This window comes from Chelonoidis abingdonii, chromosome 7 (genome assembly GCF_003597395.2).
Source record: "Chelonoidis abingdonii isolate Lonesome George chromosome 7, CheloAbing_2.0, whole genome shotgun sequence".
NCBI lineage: Eukaryota > Metazoa > Chordata > Testudines > Testudinidae > Chelonoidis > Chelonoidis abingdonii.
In genome coordinates, this window is record NC_133775.1 from 32,834,910 (window position 1) to 32,851,297 (window position 16,388).

General features: G+C 44.1%; 1 protein-coding gene across 3 annotated transcripts in view; it reads left to right on the forward strand.

The window, feature by feature from the left end:
• The window catches only part of LRRC8D (leucine rich repeat containing 8 VRAC subunit D), an 85,797-nt gene that overhangs the window by 16,678 nt on the left and 52,731 nt on the right, over positions 1-16,388 (forward strand). The window contains exons 2-3 of one of the 3 annotated variants that reach the window (XM_075067782.1): positions 4,120-4,271; positions 4,673-4,777. The exons of 1 other annotated variant lie outside the window; for it this stretch is intronic. The gene's annotated coding sequence lies outside the window, so the exon portion shown is untranslated. The remainder of the gene's footprint in view (positions 1-4,119; positions 4,272-4,672; positions 4,778-16,388) is intronic. One more of the 3 variants, XM_075067783.1, reaches the window with a different exon arrangement.

A 16,388-nucleotide genomic window follows, 5' to 3' on the forward strand; every position in this document is an offset into this window, starting at 1 on the left:
TATTTAATGGCCCTATATTGAGACTTATTCTGGAATAGCTATTTTTGGGATATTTCCAACTGTAGAGTATCAGAGGGGTAGCCATGTTAGTCTGGATCTGTAAAAGCAGCAAAGAGTCCTGTGGCACCTTATAGACTAACAGACGTTTTGGAGCATGAGCTTTCGTGGGTGAATACCCACTTCGTCAGATGCATGTAGTGGAAATTTCACAGGACAGGTATGTGTATATGCATGGGATATATATATCCCATGCAGGTCTGTACCATCGACAGATAGCTGAGGTGGCTGACATTGGGAAATCCTACCAGTGGCTGGAAAGGGCTGGACTAAAAGACAGCACTGAGGCACTGATCATAGCAGCACAGGAACAGCACTGAGCACCAGATCCATTGAAGCAGGGGTCTACCACACTAAAGAGGACCCAAGGTGCAGACTGTGCAGAGAGGCCTCAGAGACAGTCCAACACATAGTGGCAGGATGTAAGATGCAGGCAGGAACAGCATACACTGAACGGCACAACCAAGTGGCTGGCATTGTGTACAGGACATCTGCACAGCGGATGGGCTAGACCCTCCAAGACCAGATGGAGATTCCGCAGAAGGTTGTGGAGAATAGCAGGGCTAAGATTCTGTGGGACTTCCAGATCCAGACGGACAGGCAGGTACTGGCCAATCAACCAGACATCGTGGTAATAGACAAGGAGCAGAAGACAGCGGTGGTGATAATATAGCAGTGCCAAGTGACAGCAACATCAGGAAGAAGGAATATGAGAAGCTGGAGAAGTACCAGGGCTGAAAGAGGAACTAGAGAGGATGTGGAAAGTGAAGGCCAAAGTGGTCCCAGTGGTGGTAGGAGCCCTCGGGGCTGTGCTCCTAAGCTGGTGAGTGGCTCCAACAGATCCAGGAACAACATCAGAGCTCTCTGTCAGAAGAGTGCAGTGCTAGAACAGCTAAGATACTGCGCAGAACCTCAAACTCCCAGGCCTCTGGTAGAGGACCCGAGTTGAGGAAGACACATACCACCATAGGGGTGAGAGGGGAATTTTTTTTTTATATATATATTCAAACAAGCTAGAGATAACGAGGTTAGTTCAATCAGGAAGGATGAGGCCCTGTTCTAGCAGTTGAGGTGTGAAAACCAAGGAGGAGAAACTGGTTCTGTAGTTGGCAAGCCATTCAGTCATTGTTTAATCCTGAGCTGATGGTGTCAAATTTGCAGATGAACTGAAGCTCAGCAGTTTCTCTTTGAAGTCTGGTCCTGAAGTTTTTTTGCTGCAGGATGGCCACCTAAGATCTGCTATTGTGTGCCAGGGAGGTTGAAGTGTTCTCCTACAGGTTTCTGTATATTGCCATTCTAATATCTGATTTGTGTTCATTTATCCTTTTCCGTAGAGACTGTCCAGTTTGGCCGATGTACATAGCAGAGGGCATTGCTGGCATATGATGGCGTATATTACATTGGTGGATGTGCAGGTCTATGAACCGGTGATGGTGTGGTCCTGTGATGGTGTCCTGTGATGGTGTCGCTGGTGTAGATATGTGGGCAGAGTTGGCATCGGGGTTTGTTGCATGGATTGGTTCCTGAGCTAGAGTTACTATGTGCGGTGTACAGTTACTGGTCAGAATATGTTTCAGGTTGTCTGTGGGCGAGGACTGGCCTGCCCCCAAGGCCTGTGAAAGTGTGGGATCACTGGCCAGGATGGGTTGTAGATCCTGATGATGCGTTGAGGGGTTTTAGCTGGGGACTGTATGATGGCCAGTGGAGTCCTGTTTTCTTTCTCGGTTTGTCTTGCAGTAGGAGGCTTCTGGGTACACGTCTGGCTCTGTTGATCTGTTTCCTCATTTCCTCATGCTGGTATTGTAGTTTGAGAATGCTTGGTGAAGATTTTGTAGGTATTGGTCTCTGTCTGAGGTTAGAGCAGATGCGTTGTACCTCAGTGCTTAGCTGTAGATAACGGATCGTGTGATGTGCCCGGGATGGAAGCTGAGGCATGAAGGTAGGCATAGCGGTCGGCAGGTTTCGGTATAGGTGGTGTTAATGTGATCATCACTTATTTGCACCGTGGTGTCTAGGAAGTGACCTCCCGTGTAGATTGGTCCAGGCTGAGGTTGATGGTGGGTGGAAGCTGTTGAAATGTGTGGTGGAATTTTCCAGAGTCTCCTTCCCATGGGTCCAGATGATGATGTCATCAATGTAGCGTAGGTAGAGAAGGGGCGTGAGTGGACGAGAGCTGAGGAAGCGTTGTTCCAGGTGGCCATAAAATATTGATAATTGTGGGCCATGCGGGTGCCCATAGCGGTGCTACTGATCTTGGAGATATATATTGTCATCAAATTGAAATAGTTGTGTGTGAGGATAAAGGCACAGAGCTCAGCAGCCAGTTGTGCTGTGGCATCATCAGAGAGACTGTTCCTGACAGCTTGTATTCCATCTGTGTGTGGATGTTTGTGTAGAGAGCTTCACACCATGGTGGCTAGGATGGTGTTTTCTGGAGGTGAGCATGTCAGTTCATGACGGTCTCCCCCCCTCCTCCCAAGCAGCCCCCTTGCTGCCATTCATGCTAAACCCTGAGCATGTGGGCAAGGCTCCCCAGCCAGTAGTCAGGAAAGAATTCTCTGCAGTAACTCTGATCCCATCCCATCCAAAATCCCATCGCAGACTATTGAGCAGACCTATCTGCTGATAATCCAGATAATTGCCAAACTTAAACTATCCTATCATATATCCCTTCCATAAACTTATCAAGCTTAGTCTTAAAGCCAGATATGTCTTTTGCCCCACTACTCCCTCGGAAGGCTGTTCCAGAACTTCACTCCTCTGACTGACACTGCTTCCGCATTGAGCAGTCGATGCAGAATAATAAGATTAAAGGTTAATTATCAGAAAAGACTATGGGCCTTGTCACAGCATTCCCAAAGAACTGGGCGGTCATAAACAACATCTGCTTGAATCATCATTTTTTCATTCTTCAGATTTGGCTGATTTCAGAAAGGAGTTAACCTAAGGCCACGTCTATACGACGCGCCATTTCGGCGCGTTAAAATCGAAAGCTTGGGTTCGATATATCGCGTCTCGTCTAGACGGGGATATATCGAACCCAGAGCGCGCTTACATCGATTCCGGAACTCACCAAAACAAACGGAGTTCCGGATTCGACTTTGCGACCGCGCACATCGATTCGCGCCGGTAAGACGGGTGAGTAACTCGATTTTAGATATCGATTTCAGCTACGCATTCCCGTAGCTGAAATTGCGTATCTAAATCGAATTTCACGCGTCGTGTAGATGGGGCCTAAGGGTCAGTCTAGCTTGGCTATCCCTCTGGACCTGCTGGACCCGGCATTAAGTACACACGCTTTAATTTGCCATACGCTAGTGAAGGCTCCATTAGAAGTTGCAATATGCCCCACTCCACCCAAGGCCCATGCTTGGCTAGCCCTGTAATGTTTTTTAAGAGCTGTGGCGATGGTATGGGCTTATGTGTGAGTGAGCATGACTGATGGATGGCGAAAGTCAGTGAGCAGAGACCGTTATCAGCCAGCATGCAGTAAATATGCATGGCTGGCTAGTGCATCCTTTGGCTGCAGCGAAAGTTCGCATTTTATAGCCTACCTTTGTTTCAGCAAAGCAATTAACTGTAGCCACCCCATCCCTTCCAGTATCAGCGCCCAGAGGCGTGACACCACCAGCCAGAGGCCACCGGGAGCGGTACGCTTTGAGCTCCCCCCTGCGCGGCGATCAGCCTGTCTCTGCAGCTAGCCGGCGCGGTGCAGACGTAACAATTCCTACCCCACTCCAGCTCTGTCTGGGCAGCTTTGCAGACGAAGCGGTTGCAAACTTCACAGGCAGCGCGCAAGGCGCAGCCAGCGGAGCGGGGCTGGTTCCCGGCGGGGGGGAGGGTGCGGGAGCCCAGTTGCTGGCGGAGCGAGCACGCGCGGCGCAGCCGGTGCAGCGGAGGTTGACGGGTTCCGCGCAGCTGCGCGGGGCGCGGGCGGCTGCCCGCGGCTGGGGCGGGTCTGCGGGCAGCGGCTGACAATGGCAGGGGCGCTCGTGCCGCCGGCGGAACCTCCTGGCCGCACGCCCCCAGCCGCGGGCTTTCTCTCGCTCTCTTGTCGCGCAGGAAGTGCCCGGTGGTGTGCAAGGCTGGCCGACATGAGGGCGTGACTCGCCGCTGCTGGATTCCTGGCCCCCCGCGTCCGGAGCCCGCCGCAGCCCGAGCTGGGTCCAGCTGAAGCAGGACAGGCCAAGGAAGGAGGAGCGCAGCCGGATCAGGTACAGAGACGGGGCTGGAGGGAGGGAGAAGCAGCCGCTGACGGTCCCCCCCCCCCCCAGCAGCCCCCTTTGCTGCCATTCATGTATTGCTCGGCAGCGCGGGGGTCCATAACCTGGACCACAGCGTCTGCCCTGTACAACAACTCCGGCGCGCGGTGGAAATGGGCACCTTGTTTTCCCGGCTCAGGACTTCGCACTGAGCATGCTTATTCCTGCCTGTGATCGCCGGCTGCTGCTGCAGCTTCAAGCCCTTTGTTCCTCCAGCCTCCTCAATGATCTTATCACGGCCGGGGAAGCTGCGAGGGAGCCTTCGAGACAATGGGGGTGTTGGCGAGTTCCCGGAGCGTGAGAGAGCCGCTCTGCTCCGGATGGAAGAGAGACTTAAATGTTACTTTGTTCAGTTTTCAGATGAATAAGCACAGAGTGAGCATGGGGCTGTCGTTTTTCTCAGGCAGCGATCTGAGATAGGGCCGAGCTAGCTGACTTCGGCTGCTGGTGTGGAAGCAGTAAGTTACCTTTAGTCTTATCCAGGCAGACCTGAGTGTATTTGCTTTTATCGGCTGACAATCGGAATTACTGTACCTGGGAGTCAAAGCTGCTAATCCAGACTTCTCTGGATTAAGCCATTGAGTGATTGATGCTCCTTGAACATGCCCTATTGTGAGCTGTTCTTATGATAGGCAAGATGCATAGGAAGCAGCACAGGCCTTTAGGCTTTGCTGTCATCTCCCTTGCACCTGCAGACTCCCAAACAGACCTCAGATTCCTTCAGCTGCAAGAGATGGGGCCCTGCTTCCCCATCTATATCTTGCCAAAGGCAAAAGCGAGCACCTTCTCTCTAGAAATAAATCGGAAACAATGGTCTTTAACAAGTTTGTTGTGCAGACCTTTGCTCTCCATTTTTGAGGTTTAAAATTCAGCTTCAGAATAATGATGATAATGAGTGTGAATTTCTTTCTTCCTTTCTTTTGGAAGGGAGTTATTCTGAGTGGTGGGAATACATCAGTAGAATTGTACTTATACAGAGAGATTAACAAGCACTGCTTAGAGTATAAACAAGAATATTATTGCACAGAATAGCCAATAAAAGGACATGTTAAATGTATGGAATCATTCGTTTTTCTTTATGAAAAGCACTATTTGGCATTTGATTGTTATACAGCGATGTAAATACACATGGCAGCATGCCATGTGCTTGTTGGAGGCTATTGCAGTAAAGATGTTTGATTTATAATTGAATACATTTAATACATTTAGTAGAGCAAACAAATATAAGTACAAGGAAAGTCACATAACTGTGGGTATGTATTCTTTTTGCTGACCCATCACTCTTCCATAATACTGCTTGCTCTGTCTCCTAAATGATACTGAAGAAAATGTAACTAGCCAGGGGCATGGCTTCTGGCAATGCTAGGAAGTAGTTTTGATGGACATAGGCTTGGTGTACGCTACCGATTTATGCTGGTTTAATTACATTGCTCGGGAGTGTGGAAAATCCACACCTCTGACCGATGTAGTTATACCAGCCTAACTCCTGGTATAGGCAGCACTATGGCAATGGGAGGGCTTCTCCCATCTACAAAGTTTACTGCCTCTTGGGGAGGTGGAATATCTATGCTGTAGTATCTTCACTAAGCACAACAGCATCACTGTAAATGTAGACAAGCCTGTAGTACCTTTTTGTCTTTTGTCATACCTTTGTTTGATAGGAGTTGTAAACTTTTCACTAAACTGACTCCTTGACTCCTGGGTGTCCACACTCTAAATGTTCTATCAGGGCACCTCATGATCATGTCAGCCATATAAAGTATTGTACAATGATTTAGATATGATCTTAATACTCATGGGGCATGTAAGGGAGATGAGAATGTGATTGGCCTGAAGATGCAATTTGTTGCTGGTGTAACCATGCTCTACAGCTGAGATACAAGTGGAATGCTATAGTGCAGGAAAAGAAGGGCACTTTTGGGGTAGGTGTGGATGAATGAGCTGGCACATAAAAGAAGACAGGTAGTATGTATTGAGTAGGTAGGGGACGTGTATTAAAGATTACATCGCAGGCTTTTGGTACTGATGTAAGGGCAATTCAGTAATATTGCAGGATCTTAAATGTTTGAATATAGGAGGAGCCTAGAGTATTAAAGAGCATTATTAAAATAAATAGAGGTATGCCCTCCCTTCCTTGCCCCCACCTTAATTCTGCCATAAAGTTGCTTTCTGGATAATATGCACTGTTTGCAGCATCTTAGACACCTAGGCTTGCAGCACAGCTTAGACACCCAGGTGTACCTGAGATTATGTTGGAACACTTGTCTCGGTAGTTTTTAAAACCAAAGAACGTGATACCAGCCTGACTTTCAGAACTACTGAAAACCTTCAGTTCTTGTTGACTTTTGGTGGAGTTGTAAGTGCTTAGCACTCTTGAAAATGAGTTGCATGGTATCTGATTTTTCTTTTTTTTTTTTAAGCAAGATGGCTGCATGCTTGAGATTCCTACAGCAGACACAACTATGACTTCCTGGGTGTGCTAGCTGTTCATGGTAGTGACTAGTGACATGATCATGTATCCTTTAGTTGCAGAAAGTCCTTTTTCCTGCTGTCATTGGTGTGTGTGATGTCAGAAGGGCCCTTCCCCCAACTCACAGCGTACACAAGTTCTGCACCTAGGGTATGTCTAGACTACCTGCCATATCGGTGGGTAGCTATTGATTTCTCAGGGATCAATATATTGCATCTCATCTAGATGCGATATATCAATCCCCGAACACGCTCCCGTCGACGCTGGAACTCCACCAGCGCGAATGGCGGTAGCGGAGTCGACGGGGGAGCCACGGACGTCAATCCCGCGCCTTGAGGACGAGAGGTAAATCAATCTAAGATACTTCGACTTCAGCTACGCTATTCACGTAGCTGAAGTTGCGTATCTTAGATCGACCCCCCTGCTCCCCAGTGTAGACCAGCCTCTAGACTTAAACATCAGGGAATGGGACTTATACTTGACATGTTCATGCATGTCTAATTGTCACATGGATGATGGTAGTGCAGTTCAATGGCAGTTTGGAAGCCAAAATCTGAATCAAGGCTCTGTTGTCAAATTTGTAAGTACAAGTTATAACTCTTAGTACACTTTCATTTGAGAGCTCTTCAAATATTGAAGAGTGACTTTATATTTATTCTTTATGCTGACAGGGAAAATTTACAGCACAACCTTCGAGGAACATGTTACTGGGAGGCTAAGGAAAATTGAATGTATTAGCTGCGTGGTGCCTGGCAGTTACAGATTTTCTAATTTTAATTAAAACGGTTTAGAACAGGAATGAATTTGCTGTGACTGTTTTTGTAAACTGAGAATTTTTGCTTGCAAACAAAAGTTTCACATTGCCAGAAAACGTTGTTAGGTTTATCTACATAGTTGTGCAATAATGACAAACTGGCAGGATGATCCAACTTCTGAAGGAAAAAAAAAATTACAAAATAGCTGGATGTTCTCAATTATTTTTGACAGTTGTTGTCTCTTTAATTTAAAAAATCAGTTAAAATGGTGGCGGGCTGTGGTGCTTTGGTTTAGTAGGGGCTAGTAGGCTTAGGTCCCAATCCTGCAAAGGCTGAGCCATGTACTTCATTTTATGCCCATGAAGAGACCCATGGGCATCAATGGAGCTACTAACATATTTAAAGTTAAATACGTGCATTAGTCTTGGCAGGATCACGGCCTTAGTTTACAACTAGGAATGGTACTTTCCTGCAGATTTTTAAGGCAAAATGTTTACTGTGTATATACTGTGGGGCCTGTTCTCAATCACATTTCCTGGCCAGATGTCCCGCAGCACTTTATCTGTTTACCTGATTTGAATTTATTTCAGACTAATTTGGATCCTACTTTATTCCAAAATTAGAATTACTTAATAACATTTATTACCAGGCTAGTCTACACTAGAAGCGCTGTAACAGTGCAGCTGCACCACTGTGGCATGTCTGGTGAAGATGCTCTATGCTGATGGGAAAGAGCTCTGGCACCTCCACAAGAAGTGGTAGCTATGTTGGCAGGAGACGCTCTCCTGATGACAGCGCTGTCCACGCCGGTGCTTAGGTCGGTGTAACTTATATTATTCGGGTGGTGGCTTATTCACACCCCTGAGCGACACATGTTTAACCAACATAAGTGGTAGTGTGTACAAGCCTGCAGCCTTTGCATTTTCAATTAAATTTACAAGTAAGGCCATGTCTACACTGCCCCTTATGTTAGCAAAACTTATGTTGCTCAGGGGTGGGAATAAGCCACACCCCTAATGGACATAAGTTTTCCTGGCACAAGTGGTAGTGTGCCCAGTTGGTGGAAGAGCTCCCTCCCGTCGGCATAGAACAGCTGCACAAGAGATCTTATGGTGCCACAGTATGCTTAAGGAAAGGCAAGCTCCTGGCTGGTATGCACTGAGAAGGCTTGATAGTTAAAGGAAATGGAGAATGCTCTGTTAGTGTAATTGGGGGAATATTAACCAGTATTCTTTGATTCAGTGACTGGCTTCCTACCCCACAGGGAAGAGGTGGTGGCTTATTCGCTTGGAAACGTCTCTCCAAATGACGTGATAAACTATAGTGTCTTTGTCACAGAGTTTGAGGGAAGCTAGAAGCTACAAGTAAAATAGCTGCATAATAGGATGGGGGGATTATTGAATCGTTACTAGTACGTCTATATGCAAGGCCTCATGTATTCCACATGCAAGCTGACCTAAATCCTGCAACTAGGCCCCCTAGTTTCTGTGTCAGTTTGATGTGGCAGACTGGAAATTCTGAAGCAGATCTGGATAAATATTGGAAGTTTTTATTTAAATAAGAAAATAATGCAGCTAATGTGTTATACCTTTAATGAGTTTGTATTTTATTGTGAAAGTTCATGTTGTTCTGCCCTTACACAATCTATATTGAAAATTGACAAGTCAATTCTGTGTTATAGAAGTTGTCACTGGGGAAGTGGGAGATTTTTGCTGCTGGGTAGAACACGTTTTGGTCATCTTGCACTGGATAAGGCTTGAGAGGTGGTTTGAGGGTTAACTACATAAACACATTGTGTTTGCTAAAAATGATTGACCGTGAAATAATCACTGATATTTAAATCATCACTGTTGGGTTTCAGGATTAACACCCCATTGAGCTATATGGAGCAGTCATACTTATGAGGTTTTTCAGGCCATCTGCAGGCATGGGAAGACTACACATGGCTGGTCTACACTGGGGGTTAAGTCGACATAGCAATGTTTCTCAGGGTTGCGAAAAACCCACCATCCTGAGAGATGTAGCTATGCCGACTTAACCCCCAGTGTAGACAGTGCTAGGCTGACGGAAGCATTCTTCCATCAACCTAGCTACCACCTCTTAGTGAAGTGGACTACCTACACTGACAGGAGAACCCCTCCTGTTGGTGTTAGTGGTGTCTACACTGAAGCACAACAAAGGCACAACTTAATGCTGCAGCAGCACTGCTGTAGCATTTTAAATGTAGATAACCTAAGGCCTGGTCTACACTACCCTGTTAAACTGATTTTAACAGCGTTAAATTGATTTAACGCTGCACCCGTCCACACTACACTGCTCTTTATATCGATTTAAAGGGCTCTTTAAATCGATTTCTGTATTCCTACGAAACGAGAGGAGTAACGCTAAAATCGATATTACTATATCGGATTAGGGTTAGTGTGGATGCAAATCGACATTATTGGCCTCATTATTTTACAGTAGCTACCCACAGTGCACCGCTCCAGAAATCGACGCTAGCCTCGGACCATGGACGCACACCACCGAATTAATGTGCCTAGTGTGGATGCGCACAATCGACTTTATAATATCTGTTGTATAAAATTGGTTTAAGCTAATTCGAATTTATCCTGTAGTGTAGACGTAGCCTAAGTGTGGCCATAGCCAGAGTGCTGAATGTGATAGAAGAATCCAAATAGAAACCAAAAAAGCGGTGTCAGTTTATACTCTGCTCACTACTAGGTCTGGTCTGTATACCAATTTTGTACCAGTATTACTGTATCAGTTAGAGGTGACTCTTATGCAGCCCTAGTGTAGATGCTGTTATACCAGTATACCATATTTCCCTTCCTGTATCAAAATAAGCTATACCAATATAAACACTGCTGTACTGATACAAATGCGTCCACAATAGGAGGTTGTACTGGTTATGATTATACTGGTATGTTTAAAGCAGTAGAACTTTTTTTTATGTAGATGAGGCTTTGGACGGCTTTCTTTGCAACTAATATTATAGCTAGAAATGTATATTTTAAAAATTATAAAAATAGCTTCCGTGACTGCAGAATTGTGGAATATGTAGGCATTGGCAATTATCTTCAAACTTAAATAAAAAAAATTAGTTACCACATTTTACTGACCAACTCTTTTTTTGTAATGTAATCTGTGATGCAGGGGGTGAGAAGTCAAATCCATCTAAGGCAGGGGTAGGCAACCTATGGCATGCGTGCCGAAAGCAGCACGCAAGCTGATTTTCAGTGGCACACTCACTACGTGGGTCCTGGCCACCAGTCTGAGGGGCTCTGCATTTTAATTTAATTTTAAAATGACGCTTCTTAAACATTTTAAAAACCTGATTTACTTTATATACAACAATAGTTTAGTGATATATTATAGACTTATAGAAAGAGACCTTATAAAAACATTAAAATGTATTACTGGCACGCGAAACCTTAAATTAGAGTGAATAAATGAAGACTCGGCACACCACTTCTGAAAGGTTGCCGACCCCTGATCTAAGGTATTATTTATATCTATTTCCTACCTTCTTCACTGTTCCTATTACAACTTCATGGGTCAGCTGCAGGTTTTTCTTTGCTGTGTAGACATACCCTGTCTGTACAAGGTGCTGAAAACTTGGTGGAGGTGGGTTGAGGAAGGCAAAAACCAACCATTAAAAAGACTTGTGGATAAAAAGTAAGTTGTTTTGAGGATTTTGTGTGTCTCTCTCCTGTCACCATGCCTGATGCAAGTTTTGAGTACCTTGTGTTGCTGGAACTTCATATTACAGAATATCAGTATTCTAGCAAGAGAGAGAAATAAATCTAATGGATTGGTTGATCAGTGCATCAGTGACTTCCCCAGTTATGAAAGCTTATCAATAACAAACTCAAAATAACTGTGGTGTCCTGAGTCAGCCTATTGTAATTTGTTTATGTAACACCAATTTTAGTCTGTACTGATGGGCTATTTCATTTCATGTGTCTAAGCCATGTGAGTCTTTGACTGCAGGGGAGAGTGAGAATGGAAGGAGACTGTAGTCTGCTAAAACAACAGCTGTAGTCATTAGCGCTGTTAACACCAGCTGCCAGGGGAAGGGAAAATGGTGGAAGTGGTAAAGATGTATGTATTTAATAGGGCTGTCAAACAATTAAAAAAATAATTGTGATTAATTGCAAGATAAAGAAAATAGTCTCAATTAATCGCAGTTTTAATCACACTGTTAAACAATGATAGAATACACTTTCATTATATTTGGATGCTTTTTACATTTTCAAATATATTGATTTCAATTACGACACAATACAAAGTGTACAGTGCTCATTTTATATTTTTTATTACAAATATTTGCACTGTAAAAATAAACAAGGCATACTATTTCTCAGTTGACCTCATACAAGTACAGTACTGCAGTATCTTTATTGTGAAAGTGCAATTTTCAAATGTAGAATTACTATTTTTTACATAACTTTACTCACAAACAAAACAATGTAAAACTTAGAGCTTACAAGTCCATTCAGACATACTTCTTGTTCAGCCAGTCGCTAAGACAAACAAGTTTATTTACATTTACAGGAGCTAATGCTGACCGCTTCTTATTTACAATATCACATGGGGGCTATATCTTGCCAGAACCTTCAGCCATCCCTCAGGTCTCTGGGTCACCAGGGGCACCATATTAGATTTTGGTTTGTGTGTGTGTATGTATTGGGGAAAAGTGTGTGTGTGTGCACGTGTGCGAGCACATGTATGCATATTGAGGGAGTACTGTCTCTTTCTTTAAGCAAAGCACTCATGAGCCTGAACACTTTTTCAGCCAGTAGCAGGTGTTATCAGCACCACACACTCCCGAGCCGCCGCCATCAGCAGCAGACGGGCTTCTCCTGTTCAGTGGTGACCATGTACACAGACAAGGGAAAGGGGATACCCTGATATCAGACACTTTGGCAGGCTCCTAGTCCAGAGCAGCTTGGCCAGGGTCAGCTCCATGGTGGGGTTTGGGGAGTGGTGGAAGTATCAGTGGAGCATGGTGGTGGGAGAAGGGGCACCCCTGTCTTGTAGGCAGGCAGCAGCGTCCTCCTGAGCATGGCCTTCCTCGCTCATCCCTAAGGCTGTCCATATCCAGTGGAGTGGTGAAAAAAAAAGTTAACGCATGCGATTAACTCAAAAAATTAACTGCTGTTAATTGACAGTCCTAGTAGAAAGTACATGTTGCTTTAAACAACACCTGGCTTTGTTTTAATTGCCAAAAAGGTGCATATTTATATTGAGAGAGCTGCCTCCATGTAAAATCTTAGTGGAGACAAGGCAGGCAGATTTAACCTCGTTGTAGCTAGTAAAGGCCAAACCTATACCCCTTACCTGGAGTTTACTTCACAAAGCCGTGTCAAGGTAAAAACTACCTGTGCCTTGTCTTCTCTCGGATTTTATATCAGGGTAGCTATCGGTATAAAAACGCTCCATTTTTGCAGTGTAATCATAGCCACTTTGTAGGTAATAGTAAGAGATTTTATTAATCTGTGCTAGTTTTGTGTAATGAAGATGGATAATGGCCTTATTTGCCTACTGTTCATTGTTTTTGTTTTGATCGTTCCCTGCATAGCCAAGAGTTCGTCAGTTGGAGCTAGATGTAACTGCCACCACTTCCTCTGGTGATTTACCCAGGCTAGCAGCAGAACCAGTTTTGTCTGGGTTGGGTTTCAGCCAGCCAGTGGGCTCTTCAAGTCAAGTTTTGGGTCAGTCACTGGGAAGTATTTGGTATAACATCTGGATGAGATCGATGAGGCTGGTGCAAAACTAAGTATCACTAACAAACTGGTGATGTCATGTCAAAATGTGCCTTGCATCAAAATGTGACAGTTCACCATCTCAGTTACTAACAGTGTAATGTATGGCTGCATGTTTTGATGTGCACGGGGAGCCCATCAAAATTGGGCTACATCTCCTCAGTTTTCACCCTTAGCCCTGAGGGGACACATTTTTATGGGTGTGAGGTGACTGTCAAAGTAGGGTCTTCCACCAGTTTTTACCCTGGTCCTAAAGAGGGCAGATTTTATCAAGTATGGGCCACCCATCAAAAAGTGCCCTGCCAGAAATGAAAACTGGAGGGTGGGGCATTTTTTGATGGCTACCACAGCTGCCTGTATGTCTTCCTTAAGGTCAGATTCAGTGTACCTGGGAAAGTGAAACCCTTGCTGAAACTGAGGGCAAAATAAGAACAGGGGCCTCACCAAGGCTTCCGTTCTCTTATTTATTTATGTGCATCCCCTGTATGTTAAGTTTGCACATGCTCCTACCAAAAAGATTACATATTGACACTACAGTAATACTGCATCCCAAACAATGAAGGGGTAGAAAAGAAATTTTGGCAGGTGGCAGCTGGCAGAGTTCTTTTTGAAGGACCATTTTAATGCTGCTAGGGTATTGTTTCAATATTAATTATCTGGTAAGTCACCTGAGCCCAGATTTTAAAGGTAGTTAGGCATTACTGCACTCAGCATTGCAACACCTAATTGATTTAGGAACCTAAATCTCATTTTGCAGAAGGAGTTTAGGTTTTTAAGTGCCTATATATGAAGATAAATAAATTGGCCCTTTAGGCAGAATATATATTAAATCAGTAGGCCACTGTGTGAAATGTAGTGAAAGTAAATTGGCCATTTAGGTAGCAAAGTGGTTATCTCTGTGATTGCACTTAAATACTACCAAATAGTCAACAAACAACAATGCATATGTTTGAATACAGTGAGCTTAAAACTAGCTCAGTTGCATATATGCACAGGTCATCTAGTTAGACGCCTTTTCATCAGCGAACAAGACGAGGCTGGTGTGTGTGTGGTTTTTTTTTTTTTTTTTTTTTTTTTCCCCCTCCATCACATGATTAGTAAATTTATTTAAAGGGCATGTGTGATTCCTGAGGGTATGTCTACATTGGAACTGCTGCAGCTGCACTGCTGTAGTGTAGATGCTTACTACAGTGGCGGAAGGGTTTCTTGCTTTGCTGTAGTAAATCCTCCACTCTGAGAGATGTTAGCTAGGGGCTTGTCTTCACTTAAAACGCTACTGTGACATAGCTGTGCTGCTGTCATTCTTCAGTGTAGATACTACGTATGCTGGCTAGGAGGCACTTCTCCTGTTGGCATAGGTAATCCAGCTCCCCAAGAGATCGTGGCTAGCTCAATGGAAGAATTCTGCTGTTGACCTAGCAGTGTCTACACTGGTCATTAGGTGGCTTAACTACACATCTCATGGGGTGTGAAATTTTTCACAGTTAAACTGACCTAACTCTGTAGCATAGTCCAGCCCTGAGTTGCAGTGAAGGATTAATTCTGTTTGTTTTACGTGAATTAGGCAACCTCTAAAGTGTTGGCTGAAATCTTGGCTCCATTGAAGTCAATGGCAAAACTCTAATAGACCTCGCTGGGAGTTTTGTAGTTGACTTCAGTAGGGACCGGATTTTGTCTTCAGATTTTGTGCACAATCTGAATTATGCAGAGAATAGGGCAGTGATGGAAAGAATAACCAGAGTCAGTGTCCTCTTCAGCAATTGGTGGTAAATGCTGAAATGGATTTCCAGTGCCCTTGCCTAATGGTGGTAATATGATACATTTTATTTTAAAACAGAAATACTAGTTAGTGGAGAAAACTCAGAACTTTTGTTGCCCTTCTTTCAGGGGCAGGATCATAGTATTTTGTTTCATATGTATACTGCAACGTAAATGACAGCTATAATGATAAGGAGGATCAGATTCTTGGTGCTTTGTGTATGCGTGTAGGAATAAAGAGGGAAGAGAAGATTTTTTTTTAAATTAAATGTAATACTAAACATTAATTGGATTTTTTTTGTATAAAAGCATATAAATACTATTTTAAAGTATTGCAACGTAAGGCTAACACTCTTCAGCAATTTCTTGACAACCTGTTTCCTGCACCCACGTAGAGGTTTGTGGGGCTCTGTATGAGCACTGGGATCTGCCCACATGGAGGTCATTGCAGAACTGTGAGCTCAGTACCTCTTTACTGACTCCTCCCTCTACCCCCATGATGTTGAGAATTTTATAACAAAAGTTTGCTTGCTGAAACACTTTGCTAATGTGAGGGTTTTTAGACTCCTAGAAATCATTTACCTGTTTAAAGGGAGAGAATCCACTAGAGCTTTAGAATGATTGATTGTGCCTCTCTCAACGATAATTGAAATGCTTAGATGAGCACTGCCTCTTTTGATGGGCATCCTTCATTATTTATGTAGCATTCTGTCCTCTGTGCAGTCATAGCCTTTCACATTATTTCTTTCTGTGTGCTTCCTGCCTACAGCTCTGGTGAGTACTTTGTTTCAGTTGGTGTCCTGTAGCTCAAACTGAAGGGAACTTTGTTAAAACAGGCATAATACATAGAGGTGGAAGGGCAAGGAAAAGAGAGCTCTTATTATTAAACATTCAAAGCTGTCTTCAACTGCTATTTCTGCTGTTTTCTATCAAAGGGACACTGTCATCTTAAAAAAAAAAAAAAAAAAAATCATACTCCTGCCTGAATTTTTTTACCCAATCTTGTTACAGGTAACACCTAAATCTTATACAACTGAAAGAGATGGGAGAAAGAATACTCCTGTTTCCCTGATGCATTTGGCAACACTTTGTGTATGGTTGAGTTATCCCTGCATGGTTGTTCAGTTTCTCTTGTTGTGTAGCTCTTCCACTCAGCAGCATGGGTAGGAGGAGAAAGAACCCATTCAAACAGGGAAATATGATGCGGCATGGACTGTCGTTTATTCTGTGTCTGGCACAATGGAGCTCTGACCTAGCTGAAGCCTCTAGGTACTCCTGCAGTATGAATGTTTAATAATAATAGTGTTTTATTCTATTATTA